The 13,622-nt window shown below is 46.1% G+C and overlaps 1 protein-coding gene across 1 annotated transcript in view; it reads left to right on the top strand.

Annotated features, from left to right (window-relative positions):
* LOC120811683 (vascular cell adhesion protein 1-like) overlaps positions 1 to 13,622 on the top strand; it is a 111,864-nt gene that overhangs the window by 89,579 nt on the left and 8,663 nt on the right. The window lies entirely within an intron of this gene.

The following is a 13,622-nucleotide window of genomic DNA, read 5'->3' as shown; positions in this document are numbered from 1 at the left end:
CTTGATCCCGGGGCTCGATTAGGGCTGAACCACCGCCTCCGGTCGGGCACCAGTCAGGGTCCGGATCACAATTTCATTCCTAGCCACACCCTGGACCCCTATCCTAACCTTAACCTATCCTTAACCACAATATTAAATCCAACATTTTAATAAAACATAACCCCCCTTGTGCCCATGCCCCTTGTGGGCTAGCATGACGCTAGCTAGCATTCCACTAGTAATAACAGGACCTAACTGCCTTTTCTTTGGATAATACATTTTTATTCTCCGTTTTCTTTGTTAAAGCTGGTTGGCAGTCAACTCTACAGAAAGAGAATGTAGTTTCCCTTTAAGACACACCGAGCAATGCAAGAAGATGAAAGGAGACTTGAAATTAGCCATGCAACTTTTATGCAAGGGATTCCTCTCCAGGTATTTCACCACTAACTAAAGTCTTGTTATTGTACGTTCCATCCATCCATCTGCAAAACCGCTTATCCTCCACTCAGGGTCCCGGGGGGCTGGAGTCCATCCCAGCCAGCTTTGGGCAGAGGGGGTTCACCCTGGATTGGTCGCCAACCAATCGCAGGGCTAACTCAGAGACACACAACCATTCACACACCTACATAACATTACATTACATGTCATTTAGCTGACGCTTTTATCCAAAGCGACGTACAATAAGTGCATTCAACCATAGGGTACAAACTCAGGAGAACAAGAAACAAGAAAGTGCAATTTCCTCAAATAAGCCAATTTACAATTTGCTATAGATGAGTGACGTTACAAGTACAATTTAAGTGCTACAATTTGTTAGTCTTTAGTCGAGGTAGAGTCTGAAGAGGTGTGTCTTTAGTTTGCGGCGGAAGATGTGAAGGCTCTCTGCAGTCCTGATGTCTTCAGAGAGCTCGTTCCACCATTTCGGCGCAAGGACAGCGAAGAGTCGAGACCTAGTCGAGTGTTTTGCTCTCAGTGAGGGAGGGACGAGAAGTTTTGCAGATGCAGAGCGGAGAGTGCGGGTTGGGATGTAGGGTTTGACCATATCCTGGATGTAAGCTGGACCCAATCCATTCACAGCATGGTACGTGAGCACCAATGTTTTGAACTGGATGCGGGCGGCCACCGGTAGCCAGTGAAGAGAGCGGAGGAGTGGAGTAGTGTGGGAGAATTTCGGAAGGTTGAAGACCAGTCGAGCTGCTGCATTCTGAATGAGCTGCAGAGGTCGAATGGCGGTGGCAGGGAGACCAGCCAGGAGGGAGTTGCAGTATTCCAGGCGGGAGTTGACAAGAGCCTGAATCAGTACCTGCGCTGCCTTCTGGGTGAGAAGGGGACGTATTCTCCTGATATTGTAGAGCGTGTATCTACAGGATCGCGTTGTCGCGGCAATGTTGGGAGTCAGGGAGAGTTGGCTGTCGAGTGTGACGCCGATGTTCTTAGCGGTCGAGGTGGGCGTTAGTACAGAGTTCCCAAAGTTGACTGTCAGGTCCTGGGTAAGCGAATCTTTACCGGGAAAGAGAAGTAGTTCAGTCTTGTCGGGGTTGATTTTCAGATGGTGGGCGGACATCCACTGAGAGATGTCAGTTAGACAGGCAGAGATCCGAGCCGCCACTTGGGTGTCCGAGTGAGGGAAGGAGAGAATTAGTTGGGTGTCATCGGCATAGCTGTGGTAAGAGAAGCCATGCGAGCGAATGACAGCGCCAAGAGAGTTTGTGTAAAGCGAAAACAGGAGGGGACCCAGCACGGAACCCTGAGGAACTCCAGTAGTAAGAGGACAAGGTTCCGACACAGATCCTCGCCAGGTTACCCGGTAGGTGCGACCATCGAGGTAGGACGAGAGAAGGGAGAGAGCAGAGCCTGTGACACCAAGTTCCTGAAGGGAGGAAATAAGGATCTGGTGGTTGACCGTGTCAAATGCAGCAGAGAGGTCCAGAAGGATGAGGACAGAGGAGAGAGAGGCGGCTCCAGCAGTGTGGAGTTGCTCAGAGACAGCAAGGAGAGCAGTCTCTGTAGAGTGGCCTGCCTTGAAACCTGACTGGTGGGGGTCAAGGAGGTTGTTACAGTGGAGATAAGAGGAGAGTTGATTAAAGATAGCACGTTCAAGGGTTTTGGACAAAAAGGGAAGAAGAGAGACCGGTCTGTAGTTGTTTTCTTCAGAAGGGTTGAGGGTGGGTTTCTTCAGGAGAGGGTTGACTCTTGCCTCCTTCAGAGAATTGGGAAAACAGCCAGATATCAGAGCGTTGTTGATGAGACAGGTGAGGAACGGAAGAAGGTCGGGTGCAATAGATTGTAGAAGATGTGATGGAATGGGGTCAAGAGGGCAGGTGGTCGGACGGGCAGAGGTTACTAGGGTAAGAATTTGGTTAGGAGAGAGGGCGGTGAAAGAGGAAAGTGAGGGCGAAAGAGGTGAGGTCGGTGGGACGCGAGAAGTAGGAGGTGGGTTTGAGAAGGAGGAGCGTATGTCAGCTATTTTCTTGGTGAAGTAGTTGACAAAGTCTCCCGGAAGAAGGGTGGAGGGGGGAGGAGGGGTAGGGGGTTCGAGGAGATTGGAGAAGATCGAGAAGAGTTTTTTGGGGTTAGAGAATGAGGATTCGATTTTGGATTGGTAGAAGGAGCTTTTGGCAGCAGAGATAGAAGCAGAAAACGAGGAGAGGAGAGATTGAAATTCGAGCAGGTCCTCAGGTCGTTTATATTTACGCCATTTCCTTTCCGACGCTCGCATGGTGGCTCTCATGGCACGGACCGGTTGAGACAGCCACGGAGCCGGAGGGGATTTGCCAGTCTGTCGTGTCGTAAGAGGGCAGAGAGAGTCTAGAGAGGAGGAAAGAGTTGAGAGGAGAGACTCTGCAGCAGCGTTTGGATGCAAGAGTGAGAAGGAGTCAGTTGAAGGGAGAGCTGATAGAACAGAGGATGCCAGCGAGGAGGGAGAGAGGGAGCGAATATTGCGACGAGCCGGTATAGAGTTAGTCAATGAGGGAGGTTTGTTAGTTATAGAGAGTGGAAGGGAGTAAGAGATGAAGAAGTGATCAGACACATGAAGTGGAGTTACAGAGAGGTTAGTGGTAGAGCAGTTTCTAGTAAAGATGTAGTCAAGGTGATTGCCGGCTTTGTGAGTAGGAGGAGAGGGACTGAGTGACAGAGCGAAGGAAGAGAGTAGGTGTAAGAGGTCAGGTGACTTCTCTGTCTGGATGTTGAAGTCACCCAGGAGGATGAGCGGAGGTCCATTTTCGGGGAAATTAGACAGGAGAATGTCCAGTTCTTCCAAGAAATGACCTGAAGAGAGTAGGTGTAAGAGGTCAGGTGACTTCTCTGTCTGGATGTTGAAGTCACCCAGGAGGATGAGCGGAGGTCCATTTTCGGGGAAATTAGACAGGAGAATGTCCAGTTCTTCCAAGAAATGACCTAAGGAGCCTGGCGGACGGTAGAGGACAATGATGGTTAATTGTACCGGGTGAGTGATTGTTACAGCATGGAATTCAAAGGACAATGGGGTGGATGGTGGTAGAGGGTAGAGAGAAAAGCTCCATTTGGGTGAAATGAGTAGACCTGTGCCACCACCCCTACCAGTGGGCCTAGGAGTGTGGCTGAAGGAGAAGGCGGAGGAGAGAGCGGCTGGGGTGGATGTGTTCTCAGGTGTCGGCTGCGGCTGCGCTGGCCGCTCCCCCGTCGTTTAGGAGACAAAAGGTCGATTGGCCTCGACAGAAACTCCTCAAAATGCAAAGCACCAATAGCTTGACACCCTAATCAGTGAACAAACACCATGTGGTGTTTTGACAAAATGAGAGTTTGAGGATACAAGTCTTATTTGCTTCAGAAAACAAGGCAAAACAGACTTAGATCAGGTCAAAACCTAGCAGAGTTAGGAGGGCACACTGGCAGTTAACTCAATAGTAGAATCTAGAACACAAACTGGCACTAAAAGACTGAAAGAGCTTGAACAAACTAGCAACCAAGATAACTTCAAACAAAGGCAATTTACAGCATAACAGCATAGCCAACAGTGTCTGCACCATCAGTGTCTGCACCATCAGGGGACGGTGGACTCTGAAGACATCAGGACCGCAGAGAGCCTTCACATCTTCCGCCGCAAACTAAAGACACACCTCTTCAGACTCTACCTCGACTAAGGACTAACAAATTGTAGCACTTAAATTGTACTTGTAACGTCACTCATCTATAGCAAATTGTAAATTGGCTTATTTGAGGAAATTGCACTTTCTTGTTTCTTGTTCTCCTGAGTTTGTACCTTATGGTTGAATGCACTTATTGTACGTCGCTTTGGATAAAAGCGTCAGCTAAATGACATGTAATGTAATGGACCACAATGCATTGCTCCTCTAGGTGAGGTAAACAGACCTGTGGCCATATTACTCACTACTATTCACAAGAAAGAAACATGAAATACACCTCAATATGGCTCCTACAGGTTGTGTTAATTCACATCGTTTGTTTTATAATCTGCACTAAAATGAAAGGTTTGTGTATTTGTGTTTGCGGGATGTAAATCAAGGTTCTCATGTTAATGTGTGAATTTATATAGTGAATTTTCTTTAAAAAAACAACACAAAGTTAACAAAATCCAGATGTTGAGTGTCATGGAGGTCCAGGCTGTGAGAATGGGGACAGACAGCCTGTTCCTGAGTGTCTACTTAGTTTCAGGTGAGCTGCTAGTTCAGTCCCTTTTATTTGGAGACTCACTTTAACCATTTACAGTGTGAACTGTAAGACGAAAGCAGAAAGAGTCACTTGTTCCATCTGGTATCGATCCAAGATGGCGCCGTTGATGGCCGCCACAGTGCTTCGGTGCTTCGTTTTTTGTTGTTTTTGTTGTTAATTACGTTTGCTGCGATTCCCGCAGCTCTTTCACCAGAGATGAGCTCTTGAACATCCGTGGAACAACTCCAGCGGAGTTACTTCCAACTTTCCTGCTTTCTTCCGTGGAATTACTGGACATTCTAGTCAAAGGTGCGCTCATCTTTCGTCACGCGGTGAGACGAGAGGAAAACGGGCCGGCTCGCTGGTGAGACTCCGCAGGCGTGGTTCTCGCACTCCGCTGCCGGGCATCTTTCTCTCCAACGTGCGCTCACTGTGCAACAAACTGGACGAAATTCAGTTGCTGATGAGGAGAGACAGAGACTTCTCTACATCCTCCGTCTTGTGCTTCACGGAGACGTGGCTCTGCGGATCGATACCGGACTCCGCGCTCCAGCTGGCGGGCTTCCAGCTGCTCCGAGCGGACCGCGACACGGAGCTCTCCGGCAAGACAAAGGGTGGAGGAATCTGCCTCTACTTCAACAACAGCTGGTGCAACGAACGTAACGGTGATCCTAAAACACTGTTCTCCTGATCTGGAAACCTTTTTCATCAACTGCAAACCCTTTTATTCCACCCGTGAGTTCGCTTCATTCATCCTGGTCGGTGTTTACGTGCCGCCGGCGGGCAACGTGCACAGCGGACACTCGCCGACCAGATACGGCGTGTGGAGCGGACCAACCCGGACTCTTTAGTTATTGTCCTCGGGAACTTTAACAAAGGAAATCTCACCCATGAACTCCCTAAATACAAACAGTTTATTAAATGCCCCAGCAGAGAGGAGAACACGCTGGAGTGCTACTGCTACTGACAGTCTGGATGAGTTCACACACAGCAAAATGGACAGACTCAAATTAACACTATTGGAGTTAATTTTAACACTTTTAAAGTGTCCCATTGTGTCCACACTACACAGTGTCAATGTAACACTTTTTAAAGTGTTGCCATTTTAACACTGTTAGAGTTAATTTTAACTCTTATATAGTTGAAATTAAACAATACTCAAGCGTTAGTTTCTCAACACCAGTGGGTAGTGTTAGAAATTAATACTCAAGAGTCATTAATTAACTCTTATAGTGTGATGTGCATACTATAAAAGGAGTTGCCCCATTAACACTAAAGTGTTATTGCTGCCCCCCCACACCAAAAAAAATCTTTAAATGAAATGTCAATAATTAGAAATACGAATGACAAGTTCACTACTTTAACATTTTTATTTCTTCAAATGCATCAACATTACCAAATCTCTTCATTGCTGTACATTTATCTAAATGTAACAATAAGGCACTATGTATGCTCTTTGACTATTGTCATTAGAGCATTGCTTGTCAAATGGTCTAAAATAAGTCAGTGCCTTCACAGATATGACAGAAAACACATTCATTTGGTCTTCTATACAGTATGCACTAAAGTGGTCATAGTACATTACAGGATATTATGAAAGCTTGCTGTTCGTGTATTATAATATCACAGATCTTTTTGAACACAGGAAGATCGTCGGTACATCCAGTGCATAAGTACAACCCAACCTGGTACTCAGTACCGCAATATCTGACCCACCTTGTGCTTGTAACATTAACAGGCGTCCAAATGTAATGTCTCACTAATTTCTTCCCCACCTTGCAAGTTGCAGATGTAGGACCAAATTCAAACCTTCTAAAGCAATAATTCCATCCATCCATCCATTGTCAAACCGCTTATCCTGCGCACAGGGTCGCGGGGGGGCTGGAGTCCATCCCAGCCAACTTCGGGCGATAGACAGGGTACACCCTGGATTGGTCGCCAGCCAATCGCAGGGCAACACAGACACACACAACCACTCACACTCACACCACTATGGGCAATTTAAAGTCACCAATTAACCTGATCCCCAGAGCATGTCTTTGGACTGTGGGAGGAAGCCGGAGAACCCGGAGAGAACCCACGCAGACTCCACACAGAAAGGCCACTGGGCGGAATCGAACCCAGGACCTTCTTGCTGTGAGGCGACAGTGCTAACCACCACGCCACCGTGCCGCCCACAGTGCACGGTCCTTGCTGAAAACCTCCTGGAGGTCGTGATAAGCGGAGGGGACGTTGGACAAATCAATGGTCTCAGACAGGTTTGGCAGTGAGGGGGTACGGAAAGGGATAGCCAAATGTAGACAATGGGAATGACAGAAAATGCTCCAATTGGTGATGGTCGAGTTAGACCAGTCAATATGGGGGTTGTGCAATCTTAACCAGGGGAGACCTAGGACCAGAGGGCAGGTGGGCGAGGGAATGACAAAAATAGATATCTCCTGATGGTTACCAGAGAGCTGGAGGGAAATAGGAGCAGTACGGTGAGTAACATGAGAGAGTAACTGACCATTCAATGCAAAAACGTCTTTGGGCACAGAGAGAGTCTCAGTTGACAGGTTAGCTTGAGTACATAGTTCGGAGTCAATAAAATTATCATCTGCCCCACAATCGACAAAAACCTGTAATGGCAAGGAGTTCTGGGCGTACCGGAGAATGCCGGGGAGAAGAATGCGGTTGGAGGGTGTGGAGGGGGATGTGGTTCGGCTCACCAGCGTCCCTCCGGTGGCTGATGGGCCTGCCCTTTTGGCAGCTGAGGGCAGGTGGCGAGGAAGTGTCCGGGCTGCCCACAGTAGATGCACAGCCTGTTCCGGACTCTGCGCTTCCGCTCGGCCAGGGACAGTTTCATCCTTTCCAACTGCATGGGTTCTTCACGACTGGGGGTGGAAGAAAAACGGGGTCCTGGAGCTGCTGCAGGAACGGTGGCCGGAGATGGCTGTAGGAATTCGGCCGGAGACTGAGTTCAGCAAGGAGGGGAGGGGGTTTCCTTGTCTGCCTAGCCTCTCCCTACGTCTCTCTCGTAGCCGGTTATCCAGCCGTATAGCTAAGGAGATCAAATCGTCCAGAGACTGGGTCTCATCACGTGCGGCCAATTCGTCCTTAACACTGTCAGCTAACCCCTTTAGAAAAACACTTTGTAGTGCAGCCTCGTCCCAATTACTCTCCGCTGCTAAGATGCGGAAATCAATAGCGTAGTGAGAGACTGACGCCGAATCCTGGCGGAGGGAAAGGAGCCGGTTACCGGCTTCTTTACCCTGCACCGGGTGATCGAATACTTTGCGCATCTCAGACACAAAAGCCAGGTAGGAGTTTGTAACTGCAGAATCCCTGGTTGAGATGGCTAGCGCCCAAGAAGAGGCCCGGCCAGACAATAAGCTCATAATAAAAGCTATCTTAGATTTATCAGCAGCATAGGTCACAGATTGTTGATCGAAGACTAGAGAACACTGGTGTAAAAACTGACTGCATGTCCCTAACTCACCCGAATACCTGTCTGGGGTGGGGATGTGAGGTTCACGGACAGGGCTGGGAAGCGGGGCTGAGGGCGCTGCTGCTGCCGCGGCCGAAACCAGTGGATCTCCGGTGGGGGCCAACGAGGGGATCCGGGTGACTACTTGATCCAGACGACTACTGAGCTGGGTGACCCCGGAGGAGAGTTTCTGGAGCGTTTCCATGATATCGTGGATTACTTGCTCGTGTTGTCCAACTCGGGTGCCTTGCATGGATAATGCCTGCCGTAGTTTGTCGGTCTCTGCGGGGTCCATGACTGGCCAGAGTATTCTGTCACGGTGCGGTTCTCGGTGGACCCCAAAATGCAGAGACAGGAGACGAGATGGTCTTCAAAAGGTTTAATCCTCACAGCAGGATACACAAAAACACAAGGCGCTGGAAGCGGAGGAGACAACGGAGGTTGAGCTGGCTGGGCTGGCGTCGAGCACGGGGGAAAAGAGCCGGGAGCCACAAGTTGCAGCGGGTACGAGCGGGAATACTCTGGCACCGGAGTGATGAGCAGAGCCTGTCTTTATGGCACAAGTGATTAGGTGGGATGGGAACCAGGTGTGTCTCGTTCAGCACCAATCTCGCCCTCCGCCGTCTCCTACTGCCAGGGAAATGGAAGAACACAAAAAACAACAAGTATCAAAAATCACACCACGACAGATCCTCCATGAAATGAAGCCGGTATTACCCTCAGGATCATAGTAGTGTTCCTTTTTAAAGAAAGACCCAAACAGAGGCATCTCATGCTTTAATTTAAGAATAAGTTACTCAACACAAAAATTGTAGACAGTGAATAGACTGCAAAACATTTGAAAAAACAGGTTGAAAATGCAAGGGTGAGCAACCTACAAAAACTCATCTGAAACAAGATGAGTACAAACTAGAAAAGTGAAGAAGATATTGAAATCACACTGATTTGGTTTTCAGATAGAACTTACATATACAAGTTTGGAGAATGGATCACGGAGGTATGGAAAAAGAGTCACAATTCCCAGTGCATAATTTGTCCTTACACTAGACGGTGGAACCCTCCTTTAAAAATAAGTCATAGTTTACTTTTAAGCATGTATGTTTTGTAAGAATAAATACACCTTTACCACTTATACAGAACAGCATTATTTAGCTACAACACATGACATGACATAACCAAGTGACCTGCAATTCTTACCCATGTAGTTCCATCATATCTGCAACCAGGGTGTTCACCATTTGTTTACGGGTTGCATCAGTTAGTGTTTTAGTCTTATCATACTCATTGAGGACTTCTTCACCCTTTGGATTGGCCCTCAGAACACCCTCAACCATCTGCCAAGAAATATTACATTGTTATGGCATGCTTACGGTAATTTAGTGGGTTTTTTAAAGAATGTAACTTTTCTAATGACATTACTTTATACTGCGAATACATTTACAAAACATATTTACAAAAAAAACTTGTTAATCCTAATTAATTTAGGATTTCAAATGTATTTATTCAAAGCTTACCTGTTTTGCTTCATTCTGGTCATTTAGCAGACGCTTTTATCCAAAGCGACTTACATTACACTTTAAACCCATGGCTTTTCACATTTTGCCTGGGGAGCAATTAGGGGTTAGGTGTCTTGCTCAGGGACATTTCAACATGGAACATGGGGCAGCCTGGAATCGAACCACCAACCTTGTGGTTCCCAGCACCCTTCTCTAACCCCTGCGCCACGACGACCCCGATATAGAATAAGACAAGTCCAAACAAGTCCAAATAGGAGCCAGTCATGCCTCTCTAAAACAAGAGTTTTTAGCACATGAAAACAACATGAATTAGCACAGAAATAGTAGTCTTTGATCAAAGCCGATTAAATTTCCACTTGTCCAGCAGCTCTTTAGCTGAGTCAGTCAGTAAAATAAAAATACCCATGTGCGCTTGTTTTAGGCATTATCATAAAATACCAGCAGAAAAGAACAGCCTAGCTAACCTCAGCACGAAGCAGAGCTGCAGAGCTTTAACTTGTAATTCTGCCTAACGTTAGTCAAACAGCAGTTTCTATGCACTTGCGCTCTTGTCAATGTCGACTTAATGCATTTAGCATGGAATAAATGCATTCGATTGTGAAGAGCTTTCCACGCGCTGTAACTGGTGGCGTCAGGGCTCTCAAGTGTTACGCCACACATCGTATTTCTAACGCTGAAATAAAAGTCCGCGCCGGCTCCCCTCCAACCTTCCCGACGGTGTCTGTAACCGTAACCGCTGCACGTAGTGTCCACGCCCGGTCAGCCGTAGCGTTCAGCCCCCCCCCCCCCCCCCTCTTCAAAACTTGAGCCCTGCGGCGTTGAGTAACTATAAGCACAGTAAAACGTATTTGAGAAAGGAGTCCTTCAGATTAACTTTCCGATAGCAACTTCATATTAACTACCGACACTTCTGATAATCAAAATGTAATTTAGATATACATATACCCAGTCCTCGTATGAGAATATTTGCTTTCATGCAGCTAAGACGTGGGAACCGGTTCTGGCTCTTAGCTAGCCAGCTAACTAGCATTTATTTATTTGAAAGAATGTTGGCATTACTAAAGTACCGTCACGTAACTTAACGTGTAACGACATCGTCAAACTTTAAACACTAAACAGGAATTCTATTTTGCTCACAGTCAGACGCAATAGGCCAGTAATCAGAAAACTTGTGAAAGTAGAACAAACAAACTCTTGCTAACGTTAGCTTAGCAACATTAGCTTGCCAGTTACCGTAGCCTACAGTAGTTTGTCCGCTCTGGGCGTAGGTTACGGTTGCTAGCTAGCTGACATTAGCCTGGCTGGAGTAAAGGCGGCAGTATAACAGTTAACCTACATTACAGCGGCTATAAATATATTACTAATGTCTAAATATATATCCATCTGTATATAATAATAGCACTCATTAGGTTATCTAATTAACTGTTACTTACCGACACAATGCAACACGTTTTCTTCAATTTTGAACAAACTGTCCTCGAAAACGTTGTGCTGCCCGTTGCGTTCCAGTTGAGTTGTGCAGGTAAATAACTTGAATCCCGCCAGATTCTTGCTCTCACGAGATTATTGTTCGCGCGATGGCAGAGGGTACTCCTTACACCCGAGCTGAGAGACTGACGACCCATATAGTTGGTTTCACAATAACAGTAATAACACTCCATTTTGACACTGGTGGAAATTTGTGGATTTAGCCCATGTGAGAAATCAAAAGTATCTTGAGCTTGCTTTGTGATTAAGTATTTATTACTAACTAGAATATAGAAAAAATGATAAAGAATACAGAGATCATCAGCACAAGCCGTAAGCACAGACAGAAGTCAAATGACTACAATTCAGCTGAAAAGGGACAGAAAGTTCCTTCCCCCAAAAGGAGCAGGAAGATCTGACAAAGTTTCTATGGGGGACGAGGAGCTTTTATACATCTCTGAAGTTTCGAGGAATGCTAACCAGATGTTGTTTTGGGGACCTCCACGACCCTCTTAGTGGGACCAAGTCAATCATTTTGACGGACAGGAAAACACAGGAGAAAGGTAAATGAAAGAACATGATATGGTCTGCCCAAGCCACATATGGATTTCATCGTAGACTAGGTCAGGTCACGAGTTTCCCAAGGGAGGTCACATACAAGTTCTTGAGACTCTCACAACATGCATCTCAACAAATTCTCCCCCGACAGACACCAACTCTTTTGTGGTGCAGTGTGAAATCAAACAGATTTAACAACATACAGATTTAGATCAATTCCAAATAGAGTTCGATTGACTCTATCTTTATCAACACCAGAAATTTAACTCTGCTCAATTTGCTGTGCAGAGGGTGTAACTTCCTACATCGGCTTCTGTGAGGATAGCTGTGTTCCATCATGCACCAGGGTGAGTTACAACAACGACAAACCCTGGTTCACAGCGGAACTCAGAACACTACGCCTGCAAAAGGATTAGGAATTTAGGAGTGGGGACAAAGACTTGTACACAGAGGCAAAATACAAGTTTAGCAAGGCGGTGAGAGATGCTAAACGACTGTACTCTGAGAAACTCCAACAACAGTTCTCAGCAAGTGACTCTTGTTCTTCTTTCTGAGGCAGCTGAAGAAATTCAACCTGCCAAAAACGATGATGGTCCACTTCTACACGGCCATCATCGAGTCCATCCTCTGCTCCTCCATCACCGTCTGGTACGCTGCAGCCACAGCCAAGGACAAGGGCAGGCTGCAGCGGGTCATCCGCTCTGCAGAAAGGGTGATCGGCTGCAATCTGCCGTCCCTGCAGGACTTGTTCGCTTCCAGGTCTTTTAAGCGAGCTAAAAAGATCGTGGCCGACTCCTCCCACCCCGGACAAAAACTGTTTGTGCCCCTTCCATCTGGCAGGAGGCTGAGGTCCATCAGGACTAAGACCTCCCGCCACACGAACAGTTTCTTCCCGTCGGCAGTCGGGCTCATCAACAGAGCCCGGTCCCCCACTGACTGACTATAACACTCCACCGGTCACTCCCCCTCATACTGCACATGCCACTTTAACTGCAATTCATCACTTTGTTGTCACGCGTCACTTTGTCTCTTGTCTGTTACTTGTTCGTTAGTGCACTTTATGCTTAATATTTTTCTTTTTAACTTTTTAATATTTAAAATTTTTAACTTTATTCCCTTGTTTCATACTAACCCATAGCCTTAGCCTTATTTTACTAACCCATTGCATTAGCATTTCATTCTACTTTATTTTATTACTTGTGCACTGTTGTCTTGTCTGTCTACTGTCGCGCACTAACCGCCAAGACAAATTCCTTGTACGTTTGACATATTTTGGCAAATAAATGTTTCCTGATTCCTGTTCATGTCCTGACTGGAGGTGGTGATAGTTATTCATAAAAGGCTGCTGCCAACTTTCTAGTGTTGTCAAAGTTTGTTCATCATCGCTCTCGTCATACTGAATTATTATATATAATGTTAATCATTAGATTGTTTCACAGGTGCTTCTGTTGCTTGTTATAAGGATTCACTTCTATTTATTACTTCACCAAAAGAGATGGAAGCACTGACGGGATCTTGTTTGCAAATTCAGTGTAACTTCAGATTTAAACCAGGAGAAGAATTGTATTATCATTTAGAATGAAGACAGAAACAATTAGAAGTTAACTTTTAATGTGAATATAAATATCTACAGACACCAACCATTGAATGAAATGGATATGAATGAATTTTTTAGTTCACTACTATTAATAATCCCGTGGGAAAGCTGGCTGTACATGACATTTGTATTCTGAAAACACTGCAACACTTGAAAAAAGGGAAGTTACAAAACTCTTGTGGACTATTTACCATCAGTGTTTTCACAACATTAGTTCGTGAAAATTCTATGAAATATAGTGAGTCATGAGGTGATTGGTGGGACAAGAAAAGAGAAAAAATATTCTGCTGCACATACGAGTTCATATTTGGGACATTTCTCATAATATTTGCTTCATTATAAAGTAGTGTAATTATTAAACGAAGACATGTGAGAAGTTCAGAGG

Source organism: Gasterosteus aculeatus, chromosome 21 (assembly GCF_964276395.1).
Source record: "Gasterosteus aculeatus chromosome 21, fGasAcu3.hap1.1, whole genome shotgun sequence".
Taxonomy (NCBI): Eukaryota; Metazoa; Chordata; class Actinopteri; order Perciformes; family Gasterosteidae; genus Gasterosteus; species Gasterosteus aculeatus.
Note: the sequence above shows the minus strand (reverse complement) of the source record. Positions and strands in the feature narration are given on the sequence as shown.